Source organism: Marmota marmota, unplaced genomic scaffold (assembly GCF_001458135.2).
Source record: "Marmota marmota marmota unplaced genomic scaffold, marMar, whole genome shotgun sequence".
NCBI classification, from domain to species: Eukaryota; Metazoa; Chordata; class Mammalia; order Rodentia; family Sciuridae; genus Marmota; species Marmota marmota.
The window spans coordinates 15,367,768-15,389,172 of NW_025999968.1; positions in this window are offsets into that span (position 1 = coordinate 15,367,768).

Consider the following 21,405-nt stretch of genomic DNA (forward strand, 5'->3'; position numbering starts at 1 on the left):
AAAAATAAAAGACCCAGAATAGCAAAAACAATGCTAAGCAGGAAGTGTGAATCAGGCGGTATAGCGATACCAGACTTCAAACTATACTACAGAGCAATAGTAACAAAAACAGCATGGTACTGGTACCAAAACAGGCGGGTGGACCAATGGTACAGAATAGAGGACACAGAAACCAATCCACAAAACTAAAACTACCTTATATTTGATAAAGGGGCTAAAAGCATGCAATGGAGGAAGGATAGCATCTTCAACAAATGGTGCTGGGAAAACTGGAAATCCATATGCATTCACACTTCTTTAGAAAACACAAGTACTCTAAATTTGAGATGATATCTACAGAAGTAATTGTTGGTAATATGGAAATCAGAAGAAAAATATAAATATTTGTCCTATTTCAATAGAAGATCATGGCAAGGATTGGTAGTACCTACTCTTGTTTTTCAACTTAAAGTTGATCATTTCCAAAAGCACACAAAGCAAAACAAAACTAAACAGCAGACAAAGTTGGAAAGACTTGATGAAACTAAAACAAAATGAAACATGCATCTATAACTTGCTTTTCACTTTTCCTGTTAACAGATTTATTTTGTTGTTTTCATCATAAACAGGAGCTAAAAATTATACAGCTGATTAGTGCTTAAAGATCTCTTTATTCATGGTTCTTGTTTATATTTCAGTGGGTAGGCCTAACAGTTTTGACCCTGGAATCTCTAATGTGGTTCTAGTTATTGGCCTTTGTGGGAGATGGTGAAGTAATTTGAATAATGTTATTCCCAGGTCACTCAGTGAAAAGCAGTGAAAATAGGTCTTGTACAATCAGGTTCATGGGGTACTTGCATCCTTCAGCTTTCAATTCAGAATGCACATCTGGTGAGGCTTTAATGCTATTAAATTTTTTATTCATTTTCTGTGATAATGTATCATATAACCTCTTCTCCATTTCTGAAGCTTTTTAAGAAGCCATATAATTGATTTTATTAAGAGTTCTTTTATTCAAGGGTGCTCAGTGCCTCTCACAAATCCACAAGAATCACAGTCACTTCCCTGTCTCATGTTTCAGACTCTGGTTATTTTAATCATCTGTCGTTTTCTTCATAATTCATAAGGTGTCCATGTTGAATTCACATCTCTCCTAACTTTCTTGTGCTGGCTGAATCTTCATGGAGGGCTGTGTAATTGAATTTTGTAATTTAAGGCACTTACATCCATGTTTGTTTTATCAAAATTTTATGATGATGCCAAAATATATTATTTCACTTAAGTTTTTTAAATACACAAGCATATATATTTGGTGAACATACAAATTATAACATTGTTTTTAAGTATATTAGTAAAATGCAAAGAGTGAAAATTAATAGTGAAAATTTTATTGTTTTAATAGATAAGAGAAACTCAAACATCAGTTAAATGTGATCACTTGAGTTAAACATTGAAGAAATACATGAAGAAATAAGGATGTTATTTTTGAAAAATAACCTGATTTACCATAATTTAGTAACTAGATTTTGGGAAATATATTTCTTTAAAACTGAAAAAAAAATCTTTGTCAGCTGACCTATTGATCTACACAATGACTAATTGAAACAATATTTCATCTTTACTTGGCTTGTCATCCTTTTGGACATCCTACTGAGGCTACAGTGTTACACGTTATTTGGCTCCAAGTAGACAGTCTTCTGTTACATACCATTGATTGCTTATGTATGAAGAGACTTGCTTTAATTCCACAGCTCTATCTTCATATCCATCAATAGTGAATTGTTTAATGTTTCTAAGATGTTCATTTATTACATTATAGTCAGTCCATTTCACACTAACAGCATTACTGCTCAATTTATTACTGTCACTGCAGGCAATGTTCTGTGGGTGTGTTGACCTATAAAAGGGCACGTGCAGGAGGACAGTGTGGTTGCCAGAAATGGAAGGTCAGAAGCTGTATGGTTACATGAACTCTGCCCTGGATATCCTTTACATCGTAGCTTCTGTTGATCAGGTCTCCTGTCTGATAAAATATTTATAGAGAATCACATGGCAACAAAAGGGTTATTGCTTGTGGGTAGATATTTCGCCAAATCATAACAGAGGTTTGAATATCTTCACATTTTCCTAGTGGATGTTCCATCCTTGCAGAATTGTGTTTGTCCCGACATAATAATTTTACTCTGTCATTGAACATATTTCTTCAGGTATAGCCCTTAATAATCATATGCTGAAAGTTGATTATTTTTTATTATTTGATTCATCAAGTCTGGGATGGAGGAAGAACTAACTACCTAGGTAAAGAGGCTGCTATGAGCACTACAATTTAGAGAATAATTAACCAGATAATCAACAATATTTTAATGCAAATGTTGTGTTTGTAGAAGTAGACAGTATGCCAAATAATGTGTATAATGTATAATTCATTAATTCTTATCTGACATTAAGGAGTTTAAATTCTTAATGTATGAGTATACCTAGAAAGTAATGAATGTAAAACTTGTTTCCTTTTAAAATAAATAAGTATCCTCCTGGAACATTTTACTAAAATATATTTTCTTTTACATAAATATAAATTTATATATTCATAAAAGTATGATTTTTTAGGTGTTTCACTCATTAATATTTTAAAGTATATTTGTCTTATTTACTCTTGGTTTCTTAGTACCAGTTAAGAAATGACCATCGAGTTAAGAATAAATTGTCAGGAAAATTATAGTAACTTTATAATATTTAAAATATATCATAAAATTTGTGGGTTAAAAAATACAAAATTTTCATCATATAGTTCTTGATATAAGAAATCTGAATGGGTATGTCTCAGTGGGCTAAAATTAGAGTTGACAGAACTGTATTTCTGTCAACTTGAACTTTTCCATCAACTCTTGAACTTTTCCAGCTTCTAGGACTTGATTTCCATGTTTTAAAGTCACTTTAAGTTTATCTTCCTGTTTTGAGGAGAACTGACTATTGTTCTTAGTTCTGTCAACTCAATTTTCCTCTGTCATGTAATCCAACATATTCACAGATAGTGAGGATTAGGAAATTAATATTTTTGGATCGCTATCATCATGCCTAGCATAGTAGACATTGGTATATACAATTTAGTTTTGAAATTTTTATACTTTGTGTTTAAGTGATTGGTTTGGTATCTAGAGAATTTGAATGGGATGATACTTAAAAGTGGTACCTTAATAATAAACAAAACCTTTCCTCAGTATAATAAAAGTAAATTATATATTCTCATTTGAAAATAAACCAAACATACCATATTTTCAATTTCAAATATAGTGTCAAGAATGTTTCAAAGAAATTTAAAGAAATGCCAAAAGCTTTAAAGACAGACATTAAACTTAAAGAAAGATTAATTAAACACCGGAGGGAAGGGAATTACAATTAAAGGTAGATAGCAACTAAGAAATAGAAAAAAAAAATAATACGGAGAAAAGATGAGTCTAGAGGTTCTCTTATATGACAGTAAAAAGGGGAGAAGAAACGTATGAGAGCAAAATCCTGAGAGAGAGCAGTACTCATCTTATAGGTGTTCAAAATGGAGAGATCAATAGGGACAGGCAGAACAAGAGGGAGAAAGCAAGGGGAATTCCTCTTTATTTAAAGAAATGCTTAGAGCAATAAAAATAAACTAATTTAAAAAACAATAATTTTCGTTTTTTGACTCCAGATAAATATATCCTAAATTTTATTATCTCAAGGATGAACGATAATAACCTACTTATCAGAGAGAGCAAGAAAAATAACATATCACCTACAGTACTTGAATGATTGGTTTGACATCAGTTTTTCATTGGCAATAATGGAGTTGGATGAAATTGAAGAGATGGCTTTACCCATATCATTATGTTTAATCTATACTACTTTTTAATCTGTTATTTTTAATCTAAGGATCTGTACTAATCACATTTCCATAATTATAATGCCAAAAGTTGGGACAGAGCCTTCAATATATGGATTTTTAGGAGGCAGTCATGGTACAAACTGCATCCAAGTGTGGGCTTTTGAAAGGGACATTGGACACCAGCTTCTTCCTCTTTGTCATCATTTGTGGCCATGAGATGAGTTTCTGTTTTGCCATGTTTTCCACCGTCGCATGCTGTTCATCAAAACCAGAAACAAGGGAGCTAACTTATAATGGACTGAAACTTCCCAAACTATGAGTCAAAATAAACATTTTTATTTGTTTATTATTTCAGGTATTTGTTATAATCACAGAAAGCTAACTCACACAAAACTCACCCTACACAAACACCATACCTGAAATAAGGCTAATTAAAAGACATGTTTTATAATGAGTAATAAAACTTTCCATTTTAAGAGACAAAAACCTTTATATTTTGTGTTTAAAACAATGAAGCTGTAAATTTATAAAGGAAGCACTAATGTCAGATACCTCAATGTGGTTGAAAATATTAGCATTACAAAAGTGTTGTAGAAAGAGATTGACAACAGTTGTGGTATTTGAACAAGTAATAATCAATGGTAAATTTTATCATTAATTATAAGATTTATTGAATGAAACAGGGAGAGATATTCTGAGTTAATAAAACATTCACAAATATATTTTTAATATTCGACATACTTAGACAATTTAAGCAAAGATGGTGAATCTGAAAAGTTGTAAATCATTTCAGAACATGGAAATACTTTTTTAAGGAAGTTCCTTTTAGTGATCATAATATCATCTAGATAAAAATTAAATAAGGCTACATAATAATTGAAGCATGAATTTACTGTGAGTATTCTCTACACTTAAAAAAAACAAAAGCAGTAACTCTTCAAATACATACAAAATAGTGATTTAAAAAGATTATGAATGTTTACTCAGGGAAAAAGTATGAAATAGTGTCCCACATTAAAATCTATGTGTACTCAATGTTTGCTGAATGTTTTAAAACTGAATTAGAAAGTAAAAATTAAAGAGGAGGCATTATTGTATATGTTTTGCTTTTAAAAAACAAATTTTGAAATTATTTTAAAAGAGAGAGAGAGAGAGAGAGAGAATTTTAATATTTATTTTTTAGTTTTCGGCAGACACAACATCTTTGTTTGTATGTGGTGCTGAGGATCGAACCCGGGCCACATGCATGCCAGGCCAGCGCGCTACTGCTTGAGCCACATCCCCAGCCCCAACAAACATTCTTGGTAGAAGATTATGGCAAGAATGTTTTTAAATGGATATTTAGGAAAGTAGACATTATCTAAAATAAAAGATAGGCTTTCTCTGATATAAGTGGGGTGACTCAAAGTGGGGTAGGGAGGGAGAGCATGGGTGGAAAATTACTTCTAGATAGGGGATAGTGGTGAGAGGGAAAGGGAAGGATAATGGGAATAGCAAGGATGTCATCATTATACAAAAGGAGATGGTCATCATTATACAAAATTCATGTATGAAGATATGAATTTGGTGTCAAAATACCTTATATACAGAGAGTTGATAAATTGTGATATAAAGGTGTATTAAGAATTGTAATGCAAAAAGTTATGAATGTAATGCACTCCTCTATTGTGATGTATGTAAGAAATAATAAATAAATAAATAAATAAATAAATAAATAAATAAATAAATAAATAAATAAATAAATAAATAAGATAGGTAAGCTTTTAGCACAATTTTGGTCCTTCCATGTTATATTCCATACTTTTATAGTTACATACACATAGTAGAAAACTCTTTATTTATATTTTGTATAATGGATCAGATAATCTCAAGTAATAATTTTCCTTGTGAATATTCTATTTTCCTTGTTAGTTTTTTTTTCTACTTTCTTTAGTTGGAGAATGGTTTATTTGTTCTACTAACAAATAGACAAGAATTTCATGAAAATTTCAAGATGTGATATGAAGCTACATATGCAATATGTAGTGTTCTGTTTTGCTATTCATTTTCACATATTTCAAAGATCTGTGGTTTGCAGCCAGGTCAGAAATTTTTATTTTTATTTTTTTAACTTGACCGTTTTGAGAGAATACCAAAGATTTATTAATCCATCTATTAAAATGTTATCCAAATAAAGAAAAACTTAGTCGTTAAAGAGGTCCAAAGTATGACTGCTTATATTTTGTTAGATTCCACATAGTGTATTATGTGTTTGTGTGTGCCAAGTGACTCCGAGAATTTCCTGAGTCCCAAACTCCCTTTTTTTTCATGGATATTAGGAAGATTTGTTAATTACCCAATGTTGGGAGAATATTTAATTATGCTTAGAAAATGGGAAAAGCACTATGTAATGTGGGGGAATGAAAAATTCCAGTTCAAGCAAATTAAGCTCGTTTTTTAAAAGAATAAAATCAATTTGTAGGTTAATATGTAAAATTAGTGGAGATTGATAGAATAATTTTAAAAAAAGAAACCTCACCAGGTCTCTTTGCTGAATTTATGTTCTCCACTGTCAGTATGCAAAACAGGATGATACAGATTACTCTTGACTGCTCCACAGTTAAGATGCCTGTTCATTTTCATGTCAACAACACTTTATTACTACAAGTGCCTTAATTTATGAGCAGGAACAATATATTCAATGAGGAAAAGGTACTGGGCTGTGTGTGTAATCAGCTCTGCATCCTAAGGCTAGCTCTGCACCTATCTAGCTTGGTGCTGTGGGGCATTTACCTAATTCCTTTAGACTCCAATTGCCTAAATGGGAAGCTAAGAGGTTAGGTCAAAATCACTCCCAGCATTTACAATTCTCAGTGAATATTTTAAGTGACAATGCCAAGATTTTCATGTTTTATTGTTTCATATTTAAATTTTTAATGCATTTTCTTATTTGATTTATGTGTGTGTGTGTGTGTGTGCGCACCCTTGTACATGTCCCTATCTATTTCTCTCTCTCCATTGTTCAGGTGTGTGTATACATACAGTTTTTTTTTTTTTTTCAGAAATATTTGAAAATAATTTGGTGACTATTCTTTTTAAAATAAAGGGTTTTGTTATAGAAGTATGATATAGTTATCAAAGTCAGAAAATTAACCTAGATATAATACTGTTATTTAATCCATAGTCCATATTCAAATTTCATCAAATTGCTACTTAATATCTATTTTTCTTCCCTGTCAGGTATAGATGGTCTAATCCAAGATCATGAATTAATGATTTTTGTATATTTTTTAACTTCTTTTCATTTAAAAGAGTTCATCAGCCTTTTTGTTTGTTTCTTAACTATGAACATTTTTAGGACTAAACATCAGTATTTTTTTCAGTCACCCTGATATCTTCTGAAATGATGCTGTATCATTCTAACCATATATCAGGAAGCGCATTGTGTAGATTTGTCTTAATATTGATGAGGTTTACTCTGATCCTGTGTGTATGGTGATATACCCAGGTTTCTTCTTATAGTTACTATATTTTACCTTTATACTCAAAAAGTACTATGGGGGACTATTTCAATCATCTGATGATAATTTTATTATTCTATCAGTTTATTAGTCCCTTTTTTCCCATTTTTAAAGTATTCATTCATTTATATTGATATCAATTCAAGATTTATTTTCAAATATACTTATCAATATTTTTTCATGCAGTATTGGCTCTGCATTTGGCCAATGAGGGCCTCTTCAAATTAATACCAGTGTCATTTTGATATTTCTATATTATGCTGTTAATCGTTTTTTAAATTTCTGGCAAAAAGATATTTTAAGTTTATCTTATATGTTCTGTGCATTAGCCTTAGGACTTATAATTTATCCAAAAAGAACTAGCATTTCAATTAAATAATTATATTTAGAAGGCAAGTTATGGAACCTATTTTATCAAGGCATTTTCAGTGGATATTGGTTGCCTTTATAACTCACACATCTATCTCCACACCAGCAACCCAAGACACTAGATTGTCTCCCTCCTTGCATATTCCGTATTTGTAATCTCTTTCTTCAAGACAGGAATTTTACTCCCAGTATCCTCAATGTTTAGTTGTTTGTATAGCAAATGTATTTTTTGGAGTAAGGAACCATTTCAATATCTCCTGGGTGATAAGTTTTTCATTTACTCCCTTTTTTGTGTGATTTTATTAGTGCATTATAATTATTCCTAACAGTGGGGTTCATTGTGACACATTCATATACACACATAATATAATTTGCTTCATTTCATTCCATAGAGTAAAATTGGTCTTAAATAATGAAAAAGAAGTTAGAGGATTTGTGCAATTTAAACTCAAACCTTTCCCTTTCCCTTCTCCTCTTTGCTCTCCTGATCTTTTTTCTCTATTCTCCCGCTCTTCCTTCTATTTATTCATTTATTTTAATTGGTGCATTGTAATTACACATAAAAGTGGGATTTATTGTGTGCACATAATGTAATTTTATGTACTTCATTTCCTTTTTTCTCCTGCCCGCCCTCCCGCTAGATACCTCTCCTTTACTATTATTGGCTTCTTTGTCTCTTTGGTTTTGGTGTCTGCTACATATTCTAGAGACAAATCCTTTACTTAATTTATGGTATGAAAATATTATCTCCCAGAATCATTGGCTTAGTTTTAATTTCTTACCGATCTTTTTACTGATAACCAGATAACTTTAATTTTGACAAAGTTTATTTTTTCCTTTTTGTTTTACATGAATATTATTTTTTATATCCTATGCTATATTTGCCTATTATCAGATAATTAAGTTAATTTTCAATGTTTGTTTATGAAGTTTCTCATTTCAGAGTTTATTCTAGATATAGCATCAACGTTAATTTTTGAGATTTATATGAAGTAGATGTTACAGTTCACTTTTATGCATATGGATATTTCTATCATCTGTTTCTGCCCACAAAACATTTCTGATATCAAATGTGTGGGGGTTTTATACCAAGTAAATTCTCCAGTATTCTGCAGATACCAAATCTGATTCTGTTGCTGTCATGGTTATTTTAGGCCCCACAGGTGTGGGCTCAGTCCTACAAGACTGTCTCTATTTTAGTCACCAGTCTCAAGTATGAATGCATAGTGTATAATATCTTCTCTGAGTACAGTGCAAATTCTAGGGTTCTCCAATCTTCTGCTGAGGTTTGATTATTTGTTACAGTGACTCACAAAACTCAGGGGAAAACATTTGACTTATATTTACCAATATACTATAAAGAATATGAAGCACATGACTGAATAGCCAAATGTAGTGGAATGTAGGGTGAGGTCTGGGAGGGTCTGGAGCAGGGTGAGCAACTCTCCTGTGGAATTGAAGTTCACTACCCTTCTGCAGGTGGACATATTAACCAACTGGGAGCTTGCTAGACCCAGTAGTTTAGTGATTATTCTAGAGGGTGTATCAATTAGGCTTAATAAAATTTTAAACTCATCTCCAGCTGAACCTAAAGAAGTGGGTTGAGGTTGAGGTTCCAAATTTCTAATTAAAGCTTGGTCTTTCTGGTGACCAAGCCTCATCCTGAAACTGTGTAGGAGTCTACGAAGAGTTACTTACTTAGAACATTATATAGGCATGATTTATTAAATCACTAGTCATTAATGTTTAATTTGGTATCCATTTTCTGTCCCCTCTAGAGGTCAGAGCTGTGCCATAAGTCCTAACCCTTTAACCAGGCGGCTGGTTCCTTTGCCAATTAACCCCTATCCCAAAGCTACATAGAAACAGAGAGTCACCTCATTAGTATAGCATGTGTTTGAAATGGGTTTATTTATTATGGATTCATAATAAATATGTGATTCTCTCACTCTTATCACTCAGAAAATTTCAATAATTTCAGGAGCTCTCTATCAGAAAGTAGGGACAAAGACCGAATATATATTTCTCATTCTATCCCAATATCATAGATGTACAATTTTCTCTTTTTGTTAAATTAAGTCTAACATTTGCTTATTTTAAAATTTAGCAAGAGACTAATGTTGTTTAATTCTTTTTCCTCCTAACTTATTTGGCACCTCATTTAAAAAACATATAATTGTATGGAATGGGTCTTTTTATAGATTTCTAATTTGTTTCATTGAACTTTTTCCTTTTTCATATAAAATTTAATATTGTCTGGGTTCTCAAGGTTTGAGTTTAAATTGTACAAATCCTCTAACTTTGTTTTCCTTATTTAAGACAAATTTTACTCTTTTGTATGTATATCTCCATTTTAAGATCTATTTTACAATCCTTTATTTTGAAAATTCTCTTGTAATTATAATGGGTTTGATTTTAGTGTATAAAACATTTTGGTAAAAGTTGATGTAACAATATTTACAAATTTTGCCTTTACTATAGTTTTCCATGTATGCCATATATTTAATATGTTTTATTAAGCTATTAAGTATTTTTCAAATATTTTTTTCAAAATTCTTGCATTCTAATATCAACATCTTTTCTGAGCATTTTTTTCTTAACTATTTCCCTCTTTGTCAAAGGTCTTATTTTCCCACTTCTCACTTTTACTAAATTGAATTATATGCTAGATTTTTGTATGTTTGATTGTCCTTCAAACATTTTGTGTTTTTACTCAGAGGCTATTTGTTTACTCATGGGTCAGATTCATCCATATAAAAGGTTTTGTTCTCAGATTTTGTTCTTTCTACAGCAGGCTTTAATTTAAAGCTGGGGAGCCCTTCTCAAGAGGCATGACTTTCAGAATGTGCAGGGTTTTCTTTACTTTAGTAATTTGGAACTGCTACATCTCCCAGACCTATGCAACCTGTGGAGTCTCCAACTCCAATGTCACCAGCAGTATACTTCCAGGCCTTGTGCAACTCTGCTTGTGTAGGCATACTCACTAATACTCCCAAGACTTTAGTGGGTACTGCTACATTTCTCTTCATAGCTCCCATCCTAACATATTCAAGTTCTCATTGCCATAACAAAGCTCACACTTACCCTTGTTCATGAGAATCCTGTGTTCTACTTGAATTCAATCTGCTTATACTTCATTCTGATTGTGTGCCCAAGAAGAAAAAAAAAAACAAGGTAATTCTAAATATCACCTTGAGTATTTTCCCTGGACAAGAGTACACAGGTTTGTGCTAATAGCTGTGCAAAGGCTGAAAATCAGCGCCTTAGATATTTTATCTGGTATATCTTAATTTAGTGTAGTAATGGTAATTATATACTAGTCTTCATATTATGGTCAGAAGAATAGTAATGCTATGTCACTTGTCTAATTTTTATTTCTAAATTTATTATTAAAAACTGACTAAAAGATCACAAAATGCGTACCACAATATAGCACAAATTCAATTTTGTAATAAAAATGAATTGACGCATCAAAGTCATAGCACATTCTTTATTCTAGCACAAAGTGTTATTTCTAAAACAATTAAAGATAACGTCAAATCAATCTGAACAACCTTTATAATACTACTTGCCTCATGGCTTTACTGATATTAGTTTTCAAAATATCCATCTCTTTTAAGAATATTGAATTTTTATTAACTTTTTAAAATTCCTCTGTCCCGAAAAAAAAGAAAAAAAAAACAAATCTCAGAGAGAATAAAATATAAATTATCAAAGTTTATTTTAATGTAAGCACCTCTCAAATCATAGATTCTCTTCAATTCACCAGATAATTCTCTTGTTATCATTAAATTGTTTGTGCCAAGACCAATTTAGAAATCTGCTCCTGATTTGAATGGATTGTTCTGCAATTATCTTCTGAGTTAGATCACTCTAATATTTTAAACCACATGGAGCAGATCATTAAAATACTTATTGGAAGACAAGTTCAAGCTTGAATCAGAATTATTACCTATCACTCTTTCCTTTAAAACTTAAGGATTCAATACAACATCTTAATTAAACTATGCATTGGTAGGATTAAAACATGAATTTTTTATTGATTTTTTTATTTGTCATAATTAGTTACACATGACAGTAGAATGCATTTTGACATATCATACATAAATGGAGTATAACGTCTTTTCATCTGGTTGTACATAATATAGAGTTACATAGGTCATGTGATCACATATACACATAGAGTAATAATGTCAGATTCATTCTACTACCATTTCTACCCCAAACCCCCTGCCTTTCCTTTACTCCCTTATGCCTAATCCAAAGTACCTCTATTTTTCCCTAGTGCCCATTCTCCCTTATTGTAAATTAACATCCACATATAAGAGAAAACATCCTGCCTTTGGATTTTTGTGATTGGCTTATTTCACTTAGCATGATGTTCCCTAGCTCCATTCATTTACTGGCAAATGCCATCATTTCATTTGTCTTTAAGGCTGAGTAATATTCCATTGTGTATATGTACTATATTTTCTTTATCCATTTTCCGGGTTTCTGTTCTCGCAACTAAAGTCTTAGGGGTTACTCCAGTTGAACTGGAATAACTGGGCTGCACGAAATAACCACAGAAAAGGCACAGATATCTTTTTCATTCAGGTCGCTATGATGGCTCCTCTGACCTTAAGGGTCCACAGGAAGAGAAGAGAGTAAGAGCACGCACTGACCCCTTTTATTGAGGAGAAGCTATTCAAATGAGGCAAAGGGTCAGGTTTCAGAGGGATGAGTCTATCTTCATGATGTCCACTGTTAATAGGTTGACTGACATCTGGATAGGCCATAACCAAGGGCACAGTAAAAGAAGGGGAAACACACAAGACACTTCCATGGAAGATTCTATCCTAAACAAGGCAAAGGTTTATATTACAAAGGAACAGTGAATGTAGCTCCATCCATGGGGCAGTAGCAAGGCACACCCATGCACGAGACACCATCCCTCAAACCCAAGAAGGGTGGGAAAAGCTCTGTCACATTTCTGTGACTGAGCACCTCAGCGCCGAACTGGGGAATGTGACTCAGTCATGTGCAAGTTTATTCTCCCACACCCATTCATCTATCTAAGGGCATCTAGGTTGGTTTCATAGTTTTGCTCTTGTAAGTTGTGCTGCTATAAACACTGATGTGGGTGCACCACTGTAGTATGCTAATTTTAACTCCTTTGGGTATAAACTGAGGAGTGGGATAGCTGGGTCAAATGGTGGTTCCATTCAGAGTTTTCTGAATAGAAAGTTAACTGATTTCCATAATGTTGTACCAGTTTGCAGTTGTACATCAGCAATGTATGAGTATACCTTTTTTTCCCCACATCCTCACCAACATTTATAATTGCTTGTATTTGATAATTGCCATCTGACTGGAGTGAGATGAAATCTTAGAGTAGTTCTTATTTGCATTTCTCTAATTGCTTGAGATGTTGACCATTTTTTAATATATTTGTTGATCTATTTTATTCCATCTTCTGTGAAGTGACTGTTCTCTTCTTAGCCTATTTATTGATTATGTTATTTGGGTTTTTTTGTTGTTGTTGTTAGTGGTGGTGGTGTTATTTGTTTGTTTGTTTGTTTTGGTGTTGAGTTTTTTGAGTTCTTTATATATCCTGGAGATTTATGCTCTATCTGAGGTGAATTTGATAGAGATTTTCTCCCATTCTGAAAGGTCTCTTTTCATGTTATTGTTACCTTTTTTTGTGAACATTCTTTTTATTTTGATTCCATCCCAATTATTGAATCTTAATTTTACTTCTTGTACTTTAGGAGTCTTGTTAGGGAAGTCATTTCTAAGCTGACATGGTGGAGATTTGGGCCTACTTTTTCTTTTGGTAGGCACAGGGTCTCTGTTCTAGTGCCTAAGACTTTGGTCCACTTTGAGTTCAGTTGTGTGAAGGGTGAGAGATATGGTTTTAATTTCATTTTTTTTTACATATGTATTTCCAGTGTTCCCTGCTGCGTTTGTGGATGGAACTGTCTTTTCTCCAATGAATCTTTTTGACACTTGTGTTTAGTATAAGATAACTGTATTTATGTGGGCTTGTCTCTATGTCTTCTGTTCAGTAACTTTGGTCTACTTGTCTGTTTTGGTGCCAATACCATGCCATTTTTATTATGGCTCTGTTGTATGGATTAAAGTCTGGTATTGTGATGCCTCCTGCTTTAATCTTCTTGCTAAAGGTTACTTTCACTATTCAGGGTCTCTTTGTTTTTCCAAATGAATTTCATGATTGCTTTTACTATTTCTATGAGACATGTCATTGAGATTTTAATAGGAATTGCATAAAATTCCAAATGCAGAAAAATTGAAAGCATTCCCTCCAAAATCTGGAACAAGAATGCCCTCTGTCACTACTTCCATTCAACATAGTCCTGAAATCTTTGTCCAGAGCAATTAGACAGTTGAAGGAATTTAAAGGGATACCAATAGGAAAAGAAAAACTCAAACGCTCACTATTTGCTGATGCCATGATTCTATATTTAGAAAATCAAAAAAATTCCACCAGAAAACTTCTAGAACTAATAAATGAATTCAGCGAATTAGTAGGATTATAAAATCAACACCCATAAATCAAACACATTCTTATACATCAGTGATGAATCTAATGAGAAAGAAATTAGAAAAACTACCCCATTTACAATAGCCTCAAAAAAAAATAGTCTTGAGAGTCACTTTAACCAAAGTGAAAACTACAGGCCACTAAGGAAAGAAATTGAAGAATTCCTTATAAGATGGAAAGATTTTCCATGTCCTTGGATAAGCAATAATAATATTTTCAAAATAGCTACACTACCCAAAACATGAATATTTCTGAATCTTCATTTTAAACTTCTTCACAAAGAAGGTTATATTATTGTTTTCCAATATTGATAATATAAAGTTTAAGTTAATGTTAAAATAAGAATATTTAATTGAATCTACTAGTAGTATAATTGCCAATTTAGGTTTATTTGGAAATGTGGTTTGTTGAAAAACAATCTATCCAAGATAATTGGTAAATAAAGCACTGTTAGAATACCACTATTAGTGTTAAAATACAGCTGAACACTGTTGGAATACAATCCTTTTGCAATATGAAGAAAAATGGTCCCATTCTTAAGAACTATATCTCTCACATAATTTTAGAATTAAGAAAACGAGAAAAGTGATTAAGAATATTATTGGGAGCATTACCAGATATTATAATAGTTGATTTTCTTTGCTTTGCTACCTATACTTCTTGTAAGTTGAAAGGGAAGATACTGTGTTTCTCACAAAGAATTGTATGCTCTTTCTTATTATCTCTTTCTCTTCTTCAGCCAGGACTTATTATTTTTTCTGTTATATTCTTCATGGATAGGGGAGGGAAGTTCTGCTCAGCAGTTCACACACAAACCAAGTAATGTACAGTGGAGACAACTGAAGAAAGCTTCCTCCCATATTTCAACTACTTGAATGGCTCATCTGTGACTATATTTTGGAAAGTATTTAGATCATTATTTTTATTTCGTTATTTTTATCTAAACTTGTTTAAATAATGAGAGTCAAATTGTAGGAAACACTGTCCTTGAAACAAGCAATTGATGGACAATATGTATGTAATCATTTTACAATAAATTAGTAATAATAAGTAAAATACTGTGGCCCTTGGTTGGAGTGGTGTATAATGAGAAACATTAGTCCTATTCTGAACCATGGTTTATCAAAGATTTAAAGTCTTTTTTGAAACTGAATTTTATTGATCCTCTTATGGATGAGTCACCTCTTTCCTAATATATAAAAGATTCAACTCATGGCCTTCAGTTAAAAGAAGATGACATAAACAACTCATTTTCCCTTGTCATGATTTTTCTATAATTTTCTCTTTTATATTTTCCAACATATTAGCTTTTTTTTCAATACCAGAAATGTTCTCAATCATTAGGAACATGCAGTCCAGTCAAGGAGGCAAAGATTATGTGCCCACTACTGTTCCCAGTTCCTACTCCCCAGGGGCAATAGGAAAGGCAGTTAAGTCTTCATATATCACACAGAGATAGTCCCACCAGTGATAAAATAGGATAACTTTAGGATCACTCTCCAAAAGAAGAAATTTAAAAGTGGAGATAGGATACCTAAAGAGGGCCAAGAGAAGGTAAAAATAATAAATCCATCGGAATTAAAATTGCTGTGCTATATTACCTCCTACATGAAGATTTTTCCCAGTTACAGTTAGTAGCTCTCTCTTACCACAGCACAGGACCTGTTTTTTCAAGTTCTTCACCAATTCCATCTTTGTGGATGGTATAGCAATTTTCACATTTTCCTCCCCACTGGAATGTACTTTGCTCAAGTGTTGTGCTATCCAGTTCATTTTTGCTCCTTCCTTCCCACCTCATGTAATACCACTCAATAAATTTGTTTTGTTGAATTGAGGTGACATATATCCTGGTTTGCATAAGGAATAGGACACAAAAAAGCAGTATCAGAAACCTGGTAATTTTTTAAAAGGTAAAACTATTTTGTTTTATTATGATAGAAGTCTCTTTTTAGCAATAGAAAATATATATATCTCTAATATAGAAAAGTAATGATGATAACTCCACCATATCTTTTAACATCATGAACATTTTACTGTATATTCTTTGTGTGTGTGTGTGTGTGTGTGTGTGTGTGTGCAGAAAGAGAGAGAGAGAGGGTGTGGAGGGAAAGAGAACAGAGAAAGGCTTAGTGATGGACCACTATTCACCACTTGTTCTAGTCACCTCTTTTGATGCTGTGATGGAAAGGCCCAACCCGAACAACTATAAAGGAGGAAAAGTTTATTTAGGGGCTCACAGTTTCAGAGGTCTTAATCCATAGACCGCAGGGTCCATTCCTAGGGGCCCAAGTTGAGGCAAGATATCATGCTCGAAAGAGTGTGGTAGAGGGAAGAAGCTCATGTAATGATGAGAAAGGAGGGAGAGAGAGAGAGAGAGAGAGAGAGAGAGAGAGAGAGAGAGACTCTATTAGCCAAATATAAATATACACCCCAAAGCCATGCTTCCAATTCCCACCTCCTCTAGCCACACCCTACCATTTCAGTTACCATTCAATGATTCCTTATCAGAGTACTAATTCACTGATTAATTCACTGATTGGATTAATCATTTCTCTTCTGAACCTTCTTGGATTGTCTTATCTGTGAGCATTTGTGAGACACCTCACATTCAAACCACAACATCACTTAAAAACACATTCATTTCCATATTTATTCTCTTGGGAGATGTTCTGTTCCAGGCAGTAATCAGAGTACTGAATATACAGGAGTGTAATATGAATAAAGAATGCCATGTATCATGAAAAAAAACTGCAGTAATTAGCTGTAATATAATGTGTGCTCTAAAGTAGAAGTAAGGACAATGTTATTGAAGTAAAGTAGCACAGAAGTGATTCTGAGTAAGTCAGTGTGAAGTGCGAACAGAATCTAATTTCTGTAAACAAGATATTACATATGTCATAAAATCTCTGTCATTTCTTCATGCAAGAAATATGCTCACTTATTAAAATGTTGATATTTTATGTATTTTATGAAATAAAATGACATGAACAGAACTCTGGTAAATGTTTTATGAATAATTCATTTATATTCAAAATAACCTGTGGATCAGGTGCCATTATTCCTATTATGTACATGAGACTATAGGAATTGCAAATACTGAATAGCTTGCTTAAGATCCCATAGAGTTTCTTTAGCAAAATCAAAGGAAATCTCCAAATTTGTTGTAAATAAAAGCTATCATCTAATCTGACACATTACATGGTCTCCTAGGGGATAAAAATTTCCTTATTGAGTTTCAAAAATATTTTTATTAATAAATGATTAAATTATTGATATATCAAAATAAGATCCTTTATACTTTAATTTATAATTAGTGAAATGGAGTTACCATATATAACAGTTAATAAAATTAATGTTCAATTTATTGTTCAGTGCCTTGCAAAACTATGTTGAAATGCCTGTGCATTTTAAAATGCCATCTGAATTCAGTTCAAAATATTAAATAATTAAATGTCTGGAACAGCACTATTAAATATTTATGATTTTATAATGTTCCATGTTGAGTGAGAAAACAGACAACTATAACTAATGACCATTACTGAAAAGCCATTTGTACCCTCCAAACTCTAAAATACATTACAGTCCATACAAGTATTTCTCCAATACATGCATTCAATATTTAACAAAAATATCAAGATATATACAAATAATTAAGATATGATATGAAAATTAAAAATTATATCAATAATAACTTTTTTAAAATTCATAAATGAATAAATAGAGTTAAATTTTTCACTTCTCATTTTGAGTAGGAAAAACTTCACTTACCATGGCCATGGAAATAAAGTAAAAGAAATATTACTTAGTGGTAAATAGGATGCATTATGATGAGCAAATAATTGCTTATTATAAGATGTATAACATTTTTGGTACATAAATTTATATAGATCTAGGAAGGATTTACAAACTTTAACCTTTTTGTGATCAAATGAATTAAGACTGAATCATACATATATAAACTCAGACTAATATAAAAAAATCCACATTAATTCATTTTATAAAGGAAATGTAATCTTAGATGAGACATTTCAAGCAATAGTACTAATTGAAGCATTGGTTTCATATATAATTGTTAGTATACAATACACTAATTGACAAATTTGACATAGCATAAAAACAAACAATAAATAAATGGAAGCTACAGAACTCCAAAGTACAACAAAAAGAAATAGCATTAAACCATGAAAGATTTTATACAAAATAGTTAAATATAAAATGCAATATTTCAGTAGATCAGAGAAATGATTTATTTGTTTCTTCCATTCTCAAAATATTTATAAATCAAATAAATAGTGTATAGGAAGAAACATTTTTCCCCTAACTTGATCAAATAACATAAGATACAGTGATATTGATGAAATTCCAGAAATGACATTAGATTTAAAAAAATACAGATTAAAGTAATTAAGTTTGATATTCTCTTATCTTAGAAGACTTTTAAATTATTGAAAATAGCTCAAGTTTTTTTGTTTGTTTGTTTTGTTTTGTTTTTTAAGTATGATGACTTCTCAAAGGACAAACAGTGTAGATGAAGAGACTAGTTTAATTAAATGTTCTCAATTCTTAGACAAAAAACAAAGACCATAAACCATCTTTCAAAGTCATGTGCTGAATTATTTATAGTATTTGTATTAGGGTTCAAATTTTCTTATTCTTAGTAAAGGGATCTTACCTTTATACAAATTCTCTTTCTTTAAAATCTGAAGAATCGGGAAAGTATATTTACTAGATATGTTGACAAATTTGGAAGATTTTACTCACAATAAAAGAAAGTGTGAATGTGTGTGTGGCACTATTACTTTCAGTGGAGTAAAATATGGAATTGAATATTGAATCTATTCAAATCCAGTGAAATATATCTGTGTTTGATTGTTGCTGATTATTTGTTTTAAATATATCAATTGTTTCTTCAATACCATACACTTGAACGTATTAGATCTTTCTTTTCTTTTTAAAATAAAAACTTGAATGTGAATTTGTTGATAATTATTTCACAGTGTATTAACAGTGCAAAAAAAATTAAGTGGTACTGAACTTCAATCAAGAAAACACATTTTAGTTTGTAGTTATTGCTTTAGGAAATATTATCATGCCTAATTTAATGAAACTGTGCAATGTGGTGGGGAATATGATCTTTGTAAAATAGCTTTATATGCAAGACTATGTGTAGCAATTTTGCTCTATTCTTAATTTTTTTTGTGTGTCCTCTCCATTGAGGGTAAGCACCAGTGATTTTGTGGATACTGGCATAACTTACAAAAACAATTTCTAGAGTGAGGAATTTGCTCTTTGACTTTCAACTTCTCTTATGCTTGCTTTGATATGCAGTTTTGCTCTGAAAAGTCTAGATTGCACTTTGGTATCAAATTGAAAATACATTTATCAAAACACAACAGTGGATTAAGAAGTCATATTTTTAAAGGATTCAAATTTATTTCCTGTGACAGGAAATTTGGCATTAACCATTGCCAATATGCAGTAGCACTATAGACAAATCTTTTGCATTTTACTCATTTTTTTTCAAATTTTATCTTATTTTATGTCTTCTTTCCTATTTAGTCTTATTTATTTTTTCTTAGCTTGGCTGTTATTTCATTATAATCCCAAGATAATATTCAACATAATAACTGAATTTTTAAACTTGAAAAAGTGATATGAGTTCTTCTATTCCTCCCATGTCCTTATATCAAAGAAAACATTCAGCATTTTTTTTTTGGGGGGGGGATTGGCAAACTTCACTTAACATTGTTTTCTCTAACTCCATCCATTTACCTGTAAATGCCATGATTTTATTCTCTTTTATTTCTGAGTAAAATTCCATTGTGTATAAATTCCACATTTTTTAATCCATTCATATATTCAAGGGCATCTAGGTGATTCCACAGTTTAGCTAATGTGAATTGTGCTGGTATAAACACTGATGTGGCTATGTCCCTGTAGTATTCTGTTTTTAAGTTCTTTGGTATAGACTGAGGAGAGGGATAGTTGGGTCAAATGGTGGTTCCATTCCCAGTTTTCCAAGGAATCTCCATACTGCTTTCCAAATTGGCTGCACCAATTTGCAGTCCCACCAGCAATGTATGAGTGTACATTTTTCCACACATGCTTTCGGACACTTATTGTTATTTGTCTTCATAATAGCTGCCATTCTGACTGGAGGGAGATGAAATCTTAGAGTGGCTTTTATTTACATTTCTCTAATTGCTAGTAATCCTCAGAAATGGAAATGAGAAAAACTACCTCAACTTTTAATTTTTAATGGAAGTATAAGATAAATACTGATAAAACAAAAAATTGTTTTTCTATATTTTCCAAAACTTTCACTTAGTATTTCAGTGTGCACCTGTATCCAAACAAATAAGTAATACAACAATGAAAACTTGTAAATTACAGGGACTATTGAAATCTGTCTTATATTCTCTCAATATTGCATGAAATAGAATTGAACATAGTAAATGTCTATATTTGCAAACATATTTTGTTTGTTTATGAAACAATTATACTAACTTGAATATAAACCAATAATTCATAATCCTCAAATATTGAGATATCCACTACTATCCATGATACATCTTTTCATCATGGCAAAATCTATCTCATTCTTTTAAAGACATGTCATTATTTAATGATAATTTTCTGAGAATTCCCTCCTATCTTTACTTCCATAAATGAGTATCCTCTCCTTTACATATTCACCATCTTTGTAAACTAAAATAACAAACTACATTTTAATTATTTGTATGTGAGTCTCTTCCCAAAGCACTGTAGATTATTTTAGTCTTCAGACAATATTTATATTTCAGCACCATAAGTAACTGTGCCCTAAATGGGAAGATAAGCACTACTAAACAAAATGAAAAGATGCATATATAAAAAAATCTAACTCGGGAGAAGCATAATTCAGTCTCCTACATCCCTGACTCAGTCCAGTGAGCTTCTTCTTACAGCCACATAACTATAATGATTTTTATTGGGACAGAAAAAGTGAATCATTCTTTGGGCATCAAGAAATTATGTGATCTTTCAAATCGTTATTTATCTGTGATAAATAACGGCCCAGTGGCCTGCCGGTACGACAGACACGTCACCCCATTTGGAGTAGGGGCAGAGTAGAGCCGCCGCCCGCGCCTGCAGGGTAGGCAAACCTGCAACCGACC